At 46.6% G+C, this 11,117-nt stretch overlaps 1 pseudogene; it reads right to left on the bottom strand.

The window, feature by feature from the left end:
* Positions 1-6,533: 6,533 nt before the first annotated feature.
* LOC116361829 (tetraspanin-18-like) overlaps positions 6,534-11,117 on the bottom strand; it is a 60,394-nt pseudogene continuing 55,810 nt past the window's right edge.

The raw sequence follows: 11,117 nt of genomic DNA, 5'->3' as shown, positions 1-11,117 counted from the left end.
GTACTAAATCCATAGTTACCATTGCAGGAAGGTACCTAAAGTTTGGGATCATGTAATTCAATCACACCTGCAATGCAGATATAACATCTTGCGGGCCACCCCTACAGACATAGGTATTGTTAATAGCATTTAATTGAGTGGGACAGTGGAAGCTGATAAGAAAGCTTCTTTGTGTTAAAAGTAAAACCAACGCAGTTCAGCCTTCATCATGGGCTTTACAGAAAAAATAATGAGGATTTTATACATTTAACAATGACATCCTCAGGAACCAATCACATCAGCAGGGGTGGGCTCAGGAACCAATCACATCAGCAGGGGTGGGCTCAGGAACCAATCACATCAGCAGGGGTGGGCTCAGGAACCAATCACATCAGCAGGGGTGGGCTCAGGAACCAATCACATCAGCAGGGGTGGGCTCAGGAACCAATCACATCAGCAGGGGTATCAGCAGGGGTGGGCTCAGGAACCAATCACATCAGCAGGGGTGAGCTCAGGAACCAATCACATCAGCAGGGGTGGGCTCAGGAACCAATCACATCAGCAGGGGTGGGCTCAGGAACCAATCACATCAGCAGGGGTGGGCTCAGGAACCAATCACAACGGCCACACGTCGTTCCCTTACGCCCATTAACTTAAGGGGTCTGAATAATTTTGCACGCCCAATTTTTCAGTTTTTGATTTGTTAATAAAGTTTGAAATATCCAATAAATGTCGTTCCACTTCATGATTGTGTCCCACTTGTTGTTGATTCTTCACAAAAAAATACAGTTTTATATCTTTATGTTTGAAGCCTGCAATGTGGCAAAAGGTTGCAAAGTTCAAGGGGGCCGAATACTTTCGCAAGGCACTGTATGTTAATAATATATGTTAATAATATATGTTGCATAACTCATCTCATATGTATACTATTCTACTGTATCTTAGTCTGTGCCCCTCTGACATCGCTCATCCAAATATTTAGATATTCTTAATTCCCTTCCTTTACTTTAGATTTGTTTGTATTGTTGTGAAATGGTTAGATATTACTGTACTGTCGGAGCTAGAATCACAAGCATTTCGCTACACCCACAATAACATCTGCTAAACACGTGTATGTGACCAATAAAATTTGATTTTATTTGATTTAGGTGGAATTGTGGTCTACCTCACTTCTACCGACGCGTTTCCTGCACCACTTCATTTCCTGCACCACTTCTACCGACACGTTTCCTGCACCACTTCTACCGCAGCGTTTCCTGCACCACTTCATTTCCTGCACCACTTCTACCGACGCGTTTCCTGCACCACATCTACTGACGCGTTTCCTGCACCACTTCGTTTCCTGCGCCACTTCTACTGACGCGTTTCCTGCACCACTTCGTTCCCTGCACCACTTCGTTCCCTGCACCACTTCGTTTCCTGCACCACTTCGTTTCCTGCACCACTTCTACCGACGCATTTCCTGCACCACTTCTACCGATGCGTTTCCTGCACCACTTCATTTCCTGCACCACTTCTACCGCAGCGTTTCCTGCACCACTTCGTTTCCTGCACCACTTCGTTTCCTGCACCACTTCGTTTCCTGCACCACTTCTACTGACGCGTTTCCTGCACCACTTCTACCGGCGCGTTTCCTGCACCACTTCTACCGACACGTTTCCTGCACCACTTCGTTTCCTGCACCACTTCTACCGACACGTTTCCTGCACCACTTCTACCGCAGCGTTTCCTGCACCACTTCGTTTTCTGCACCACTTCTACCGATGCATTTCCTGCACCACTTCTACTGACGCGTTTCCTGCACCACTTTGTTTCCTGCACCACTTCTACTGACGCGTTTCCTGCACCACTTTGTTCCCTGCACCACTTCGTTTCCTGCACCACTTCTACTAACGCGTTTCCTGCACCACTTCGTTTCCTGCGCCACTTCTACTGACGCGTTTCCTGCACCACTTCGTTCCCTGCACCACTTCGTTCCCTGCACCACTTCGTTTCCTGCACCACTTCATTTCCTGCACCACTTTGTTTCCTGCACCACTTATACCGACGCATTTCCTGCACCACTTCTACCGACGCATTTCCTGCACCACTTCTACCGCAGCGTTTCCTGCACCACTTCATTTCCTGCACCACTTCTACCGCAGCGTTTCCTGCACCACTTCATTTCCTGCACCACTTCGTTTCCTGCACCACTTCGTTTCCTGCACCACTTCTACCGACGCGTTTCCTGCACCACTTCTACCGGCGCGTTTCCTGCACCACTTCTACCGAACGAAGGGGAACGAAGCCATACGTTCTGGGAACGAAGCCATACGTTTCCTGACTGATAAAACTGAAGTGAAAGTGTAGCCTGTTCTGGTTGCAGGGAGGTTCTCAGAACGTTTTACTATTGTTCCAGGGAGGTTCTGAGAACATTTTACTATGGTTCCCCAAAAGTTTTCCCGGGAGGTTTTATTAACGTTCTGAGAACTGAGATTAAGAGAGGTTATTTTGAGTTTTTTTTTTTATCACTGCCTTAAAACTTTCAATAAGGTTAACTGTTCTGAACTCCCAGCACAGATAGGACACATGGAAATTAACTTCCTTAGGCATCAATCATGCAGACACATGTATTTTTATTGTGGCACGGTGTCAGTGAGATTCGAACCTACGATATTCTGTTGCTATCCATTGAATCAGTCCGCTGCGCCACCAGGACAGAGCTAGAACCACGTGTTTTATTAACTCATACAAACAGACCCCGCTGCAAAGGAAACAAACGCGTATTACAGGGGCAATCAGCAGTTGATACATCCATTGATCCTTGAAGAATATAACGTATAAATGCCTCATGAGTTTAGTTAAACTGTCGTACCTCATTAGAACCCCAAATAGAATATTGTTTTACTCCAATGTTTGTAAACAAAGTAAATGTAAACAAATACAGGCTAAAACATCGTTAACTATCATTTTTTTTGATATCATGGATGGTCAGTCCTTGCATCCATAGCTCTGTCTATGAATGTGATAATTTCAGCAAGGTTTTACCTGTGGTCGTGGGGCTGGAGGGAACTGGAATGGAGTTTAAATAAACATCTGCATTTTGAATGTCTTTATTCTGGTTATTTAATTTTTAAAATGTATTTTACCCCCTTTTTCTCCCCAATTTATTGGTATCCAATTGTAGTTAGTAATTACTATCTTGTCTCATCGCTACAACTGCTTCTTAACACAGCGCGCATCCAACCCGGAAGCCAGCCGCACCAATGTGTCGGAGGAAACACCGTGTACCTGGCGACCTTGGTTAGCGCGCACTGCGCCCGGCCCGCCACAGGAGTCGCTGGTGCGCGATGAGACAAGGATATCCCTACCGGCCAAGCCCTCCCTAACCCGGAAGACGCTAGGCCTTGTGCGCAATTGTGCGTTGCCCCACGGATCGTGGGTTTCTTCGTAATAAAGAGCAGTGATCCTATCTAGAGTAGTGATCCTATCTAGAGTAGTGATCCTATCTAGAGCAGTGATCCTATCTAGAGCAGTGATCCTATCTAGAGCAGTGATCCAATCTAGAGCAGTGATCCTATCTAGAGCAGTGTGTGGGTTTCTTCTTAATAAAGAGCAGTGATCCTATCTAGAGCAGTGATCCTATCTAGAGTAGTGATCCTATCTAGAGTAGTGATCCTATCTAGAGCAGTGATCCTATCTAGAGCAGTGATCCTATCTAGAGTAGTGATCCTATCTAGAGCAGTGATCCTATCTAGAGCAGTGATCCAATCTAGAGCAGTGTTCTTATCTAGAGCAGTGTGTGGGTTTCTTCTTAATAAAGAGCAGTGATCCTATCTAGAGCAGTGATCCTATCTAGAGCAGTGTTGGGGATTCTTCTTAATTAAGAGCAGTGATCCTATCTAGAGCAGTGATCCTATCTAGAGCAGTGATCCTATCTAGAGCAGTGATCCTATCTAGAGCAGTGATCCTATCTAGAGCAGTGTTCTTATCTAGATCAGTGTGAGGGTTTCTCCTTAATAAAGAGCAGGGATCCTATCTAGAGCAGTGTGGGGGTTTCTTCCTAATAAAGAGCAGTCCCTGGTCATCCCTACTGCCTCTGATCTGGAGGACTCACTAAACAGAGAACATCCCTGGTCATTCCTACTGCCTCTGATCTGGTGGACTCACTAAACAGAGAACATCCCTGGTCATCCCTACTGCCTCTGATCTGGAGGACTCACTAAACAGAGAACATCCCTGCTCATTCCTACTGCCTCTGATCTGGAGGACTCACTAAACAGAGAACATCCCTGGTCATCCCTACTGCCTCTGATCTGGAGGACTCACTAAACAGAGAACATCCCTGGTCATCCCTACTGCCTCTGATCTGGAGGACTCACTAAACAGAGAACCTCCCTGGTCATCCCTACTGCCTCTGATCTGGAGGACTCACTAAACAGAGAACATCCCTGGTCATTCCTACAGCCTCTGATCTGGTGGACTCACTAAACAGAGAACATCCCTGGTCATCCCTACTGCCTCTGATCTGGAGGACTCACTAAACAGAGAACATCCCTGGTCATCCCTACTGCCTCTGATCTGGTGGACTCACTAAACAGAGAACATCTCTGATCTCCCCTGGCTATCTGTAAATGATGTCTGAGTATTGGAGTGTTCCCCTGGCTATCTGTAAATGATGTCTGAGTGTTGGAGTGTTCCCCTGGCTGTCTGTAAATGATAAATTATGTCTGAGTATTGGAGTGTGGCCCTGGCTATCTGTAAATGATGTCTGGGTGTTGGAGTGTGCCACTGGCTATCTGTAAATGATGTCTGGGTGTTGGGGTGTTCCCCTGGCTATCTGTAAATGATGTCTGAGTGTTGGCGTGTGCCCCTGGCTATCTGTAAATGATGTCTGAGTGTTGGCGTGTGCCCCTGGCTATCTGTAAATGATGTCTGGGTGTTGGCGTGTGCCCCTGGCTATCTGTAAATGATGTCTGAGTGGTGGAGCGTGCCCCTGGCTATCTGTAAATGATGTCTGAGTGTTGGAGCGTGCCCCTGACTATCTGTAAATGATGTCTGAGTGTTGGCGTGTGCCCCTGGCTATCTGTAAATGATGTCTGAGTGTTGGAGTGTGCCCCTGGCTATCTGTAAATGATGTCTGAGTGTTGGAGTGTGCCCCTGGCTATCTGTAAATGATGTCTGAGTGTTGGAGTGTGCCCCTTGCTATCTGTAAATGATGTCTGAGTGTTGGAGTGTGCCCCTGGCTATCTGTAAATGATGTCTGAGTGTTGGCGTGTGCCCCTGGCTATCTGTAAATGATGTCTGAGTGTTCCCCTGGCTATCTGTAAATGATGTCTGAGTGTTGGCGTGTGCACCTGGCTATCTGTAAATGATGTCTGAGTGTTGGAGTGTTCCCCTGGCTATCTGTAAATGATGTCTGAGTGTTCCCCTGGCTATATGTAAATGATGTCTCAGTGTTGGCGTGTGCCCCTGGCTATCTGTAAATGATGTCTGAGTGTTGGCGTGTGCCCCTGGCTATCTGTAAATGATGTCTGGGTGTTGGCGTGTGCCCCTGGCTATCTGTAAATGATGTCTGAGTGGTGGAGCGTGCCCCTGGCTATCTGTAAATGATGTCTGAGTGTTGGAGTGTGCCCCTGGCTATCTGTAAATGATGTCTGAGTGTTGGAGTGTGCCCCTGGCTATCTGTAAATGATGTCTGAGTGTTGGCGTGTGCCCCTGGCTATCTGTAAATGATGTCTGAGTGTTCCCCTGGCTATATGTAAATGATGTCTCAGTGTTGGAGTGTGCCCCTGGCTATCTGTAAATGATGTCTCAGTGTTGGAGTGTGCCCCTGGCTATCTGTAAATGATGTCTGAGTGTTGGCGTGTGCCCCTGGCTATCTGTAAATGATGTCTGAGTGTTGGCGTGTGTCCCTGGCTATCTGTAAATGATGTCTGAGTGTTGGAGTGTGCCCCTGGCTATCTGTAAATGATGTCTGAGTGTTGGAGTGTTCCCCTGGCTATCTGTAAATGATGTCTGAGTGTTGGAGTGTTCCCCTGGCTATCTGTAAATGATGTCTGAGTGTTGGAGTGTTCCCCTGGCTATCTGTAAATGATGTCTGAGTGTTGGAGTGTGCCCCTGGCTATCTGTAAATGATGTCTGAGTGTTGGAGTGTTCCCCTGGCTATCTGTAAATGATGTCTGAGTGTTGGCGTGTTCCCCTGGCTATCTGTAAATGATGTCTGAGTGTTGGAGTGTTCCCCTGGCTATCTGTAAATGATGTCTGAGTATTGGAGTGTTCTCCTGGCTATCTGTAAATGATGTCTGAGTATTGGAGTGTTCTCCTGGCTATCTGTAAATGATGTCTGAGTGTCACAGGATCCCTTTTAATATCAGGGACACGTACACCCCCTCTCTGAAGAACACGGACCGTCACTTCACAGGATCCATTTTAATATCAGGGACACGTACCCCCCCCTCTCTGAAGAACAGAGGATCACAGGATCCATTTTAATATCAGGGACACGTACACCCCCTCTCTGAAGAACACTTCACAGGATCCATTTTAATATCAGGGACACGTACACCCCTCTCTGAAGAACACGGACCGTCACTTCACAGGATCCATTTTAATATCAGGGACACGTACAGATACTTCAGGTTGTAAGTCTAACACACAACACAGTAGTTAACAGGAATTCACATCAGGCAAAACGCACCAATCAATGACCAGTGTTGGAACGAACATATTACTAAATAATGACAAGGTTATATCAACACACACACACACACACACACACACACACACACACACACACACACACACACACACACACACACACACACACACACACACACACACACACACACACACACACACACACACACACACACACACACACACACACACACACACACACACACACACACACACACACACACACACACACACACACACACACACACACACACACACACACACACACACACACACACACACACACACACACACACACACACACACACACACACACACACACACACACTGACCCCAGATCTGTTGTCTCCTTCTATAGCCTGACCCCAGATATGTTGTCTCCTTCTATAGCCTGACCCCAGATCTGTTTTCAGTGTGACAAGGAGTTGGCATAATAGCACAAACAGACTGGCACTCAGGCTAGGGTCAGTGTGACAGGGAGTTGGCATGATAACACAAACAGACTGGCACTCAGGCTAGGGTCAGTGTGACAGGGAGTTGGCATGATAGCACAAACAGACTGGCACTCAGGCTAGGGTCATCAGTGTGACAGGGAGTTGGCATGACAACACAAACAGACTGGTACTCAGGCTAGGGTCATCAGTGTGACAGGGAGTTGGCATGATAACACAAACAGACTGGTACTCAGGCTAGGGTCATCAGTGTGACAGGGAGTTGGCGTGATAACACAAACAGAGCGGCACTCAGGCTAGGGTCATCAGTGTGACAGGGAGTTGGCGTGATAACACAAACTTCATGCTGTTTGTCTATAACAGGATTGGGCTCAATTCCATTTCAAATCAGTCGATTCAGGAAGTACAACTGAAATTCCAATTCTCCTTTTTTTTCAACTTTTTAATGTGTAACATTGGAATGTGCATTTCGGCTTTACCTCCTGATTTGAAATAGAATTGCCCCCCCCCCAGCCCTGGTCTACAATGTCCTGGCCTGAACAGCACCTCTGAGGTCCAGCTGTGAAGTACAAGTCACTGTTCTCCTATCATCAAACCTGAAACATAAACATACAAATACTGTACATCTGATTTATAATCTACAGTCTCTATTCTCCTAACATCTGAATTATAATCTACAGGTGGATATCTTTAGTCTCTATTCTCCTAACATCTGAATTATAATCTACAGTCTCTATTCTCCTAACATCTGAATTATAATCTACAGGCTTTATTCTCTTAACATCTGATTTATAATCTACAGGCTCTATTCTCCTAACATCTGAATTATAATCTACAGGTGGTTATCTTTAGTCTCTATTCTCCTAACATCTGATGTATAATCTACAGGTGGTTATCTTTAGTCTCTATTCTCTGAACATCTGATGTATAATCTACAGGTGGTTATCTTTAGTCTCTATTCTCTGAACATCTGATGTATAATCTACAGGTGGTTATCTTTAGTCTCTATTCTCTGAACATCTGATGTATAATCTACAGGTGGTTATCTTTAGTCTCTATTCTCTGAACATCTGATGTATAATCTACAGGTGGTTATCTTTAGTCTCTATTCTCTGAACATCTGATGTATAATCTACAGGTGGATATCTTTAGTTTCTATTCTCCGAACATCTGATTTATAATCTACAGTCTCTATTCTCCGAACATCTGATGTATAATCTACAGTCTCTATTCTCTGAACATCTGATGTATAATCTACAGGTGGATATCTTTAGTTTCTATTCTCTTAACATCTGATGTATAATCTACAGTCTCTATTCTCTGAACATCTGATGTATAATCTACAGGTGGTTATCTTTAGTCTCTATTCTCTGAACATCTGATGTATAATCTACAGGTGGTTATCTTTAGTCTCTATTCTCTGAACATCTGATGTATAATCTACAGGTGGATATCTTTAGTTTCTATTCTCCGAACATCTGAATGAATAATCTACAGGTGGTTCTCTTCAGGCTCTCTTCTCCTTCATCAGTCTGTGTCCCTCTGTTGAGCGTCTTCCTGGAGTTGTGTGTGTTGTCATGGTTACTGGTCGATTCCTCTGAACAGACACATGGCAAACACCATGGCAAACAGCTGCGAGAACAAGGGAGACAGTTTAGGAAGGGTTAGGAGGATCACTGCAATGTATTGTCACTATTGGCTAACATTGTAGCTAGATTATTTACTGCTGAACTCAAACAAAAAGTTAGAGGGATTGAATCCACAGTATAGCAAGGAAAGAAGGCCAATACTGTATCTTCTATAGCAAGACTGCTCAACCCTCTTCCTGGAGATCTACTGTCCTGTAGGTTTGCACTCCAACCCTCTTCCAGGAAGAGGGTTGGACTGAAACCCCTCCAGGACAGTAGATCTCCAGGAAGAGGGTTGGACTGAAAACCTACAGGACAGTAGATCTCCAGGAAGAGGGTTGGACTGAAAACCCCCCAGGACAGTAGATCTCCAGGAAGAGGGTTGGACTGAAAACCTACAGGACAGTAGATCTCCAGGAAGAGGGTTGGGCAGCCCTGGTCTATAGTAACATTGATTGTTAGGTCATTCCACTTCTGCCCACTAGATGGACTCATTCCACACATCTTGCAGTAAATGTACGTTCCACACTTCTTGCAGTAAAGGTACAGCACATTGTGGACATCACTAGTGGGTCTTATTGTTGGGAAATGCCTGGCAATCTAACTCACAATAATCCTGGAGAGAAAAAAAAACTAAACGACTAAAGATGGACCTGCTCTACAAGAACAGGAGAAACCCTTGAGAACGTACTTCAATCGTCAGGACAACAATGGCCAGAGCTCCTGCCATGTAGATATACGTCTCAAAATATTCCACCACCGCTGAGTAACAACCCTGGAGAGAAAGAGAGAGAGAGAGAGAGAGAGAGAGAGAGAGAGAGAGAGAGAGAGAGAGAGAGAGAGAGAGAGAGACAGAGAGAGAGGGAGAGAGAGAGAGAGAGAGAGAGAGAGAGAGAGAGAGAGAGAGAGAGGGAGGGAGGGAGAGGGAGAGGAGACAGAGAGAGAGAGAGAGGGGGGAGACAGAGACGGAGAGACAGAGACGGAGAGAGAGACAGAGAGAGACAGAGAGAGAGAGACAGAGAGAGACAGAGAGAGACAGGGAGAGAGAGAGAGAGAGACAGGGAGAGAGAGAGAGGGGACAGGGAGAGAGAGAGAGGGAAGAGAAGAGAGAGAGAGAGAGGGGGGGGGGAGGGGGGCAAGACAGAGAGGAGAGAACGGAGAGAGAGACGAGAGAGACAGAGAGAGACAGGGAGAGAAGGAGAGACAGAGAGAGAGACAGAAGAGAGAGACAGAGAGAGAAGAGACAGAGAGAGAGAGACAAAGAGAGAGAGAGACAAGCGAGAGAGAGCGAGAGAGAGAGAGGCAGAGACAGAGACAGAGAGAGACAGAGAAGGAGAGAGGAGAGATCCAGAGAGAGACAGAGAGAGAGAGAGAGAGAACAGGGAGACAGGGAGAGACAGAGAGAGAGAGAGATACAGAGAGAGACAGAGGAGAGAGAGAGACAGGGAGAGAGAGAGAGAGAGAGAGAGAGAGGACAGAGAGAGACAGGGAGAAGACAGGGAGAGACAGGGAGAGACAGAGAGAGAGAGAGAGAGAGAGAGAGAGACAGGGAGAGACAGAGAGAGACAGGGAGAGACAGAGAGAAGAGAGACAGAGAGAGACAGGGAGAGACAGAGAGAGACAGGGAGAGACAGAGGAGAGACAGGGAGAGAGAGAGAGAGACAGAGAGAGACAGGGAGAGACAGGGAGAGACAGGGAGAGACAGAGAGAGACAGAGAAGGACAGGGAGAGACAGGGAGAGACAGAGAGAGACAGGGAGAGACAGGGAGAGACAGAGAGAGAGAGAGACAGAGAGAGAGAGAGACAGAGAGAGACAGGGAGAGACAGAGAGAGACAGAGAGAGACAGGGAGAGAGAGAGAGACAGGGAGAGACAGAGAGAGACAGGGAGAGACAGAGAGAGACAGAGAGAGAGACAGGGAGAGACAGAGAGAGACAGAGAGAGAGAGAGAGAGACAGGGGAGAGACAGAAGAGAGACAGAGAGAGACAGGGAGAGACAGAGAGAGACAGGGAGAGACAGGGAGAGACAGGGAGAGACAGGGAGAGAGACAGAGAGAGACAGAGAGAGAGAGAGAGAGACAGAGAGAGACATGGAGAGACAGAGAGAGACAGGGAGAGACAGGGAGAGACAGAGAGAGACATGGAGAGACAGAGGCAGAGAGAGACAGGGAGAGACAGAGAGAGACATGGAGAGACAGAGACAGAGAGAGACAGGGAGAGACAGAGAGAGACAGGGAGAGACAGAGAGAGACAGGAGAGACAGAGAGAGACAGAGAGAGACAGAGAGAGACAGAGAGAGACAGAGAGAGACAGAGAGAGACAGAGAGAGACAGAGAGAGACAGAGAGAGAGAGAGAGACAGAGAGAGACAGAGAGAGACAG

Source organism: Oncorhynchus kisutch, unplaced genomic scaffold (genome assembly GCF_002021735.2).
Source record: "Oncorhynchus kisutch isolate 150728-3 unplaced genomic scaffold, Okis_V2 scaffold747, whole genome shotgun sequence".
In the NCBI taxonomy this organism is placed as follows: Eukaryota; Metazoa; Chordata; class Actinopteri; order Salmoniformes; family Salmonidae; genus Oncorhynchus; species Oncorhynchus kisutch.
Note: the sequence above shows the minus strand (reverse complement) of the source record. Positions and strands in the feature narration are given on the sequence as shown.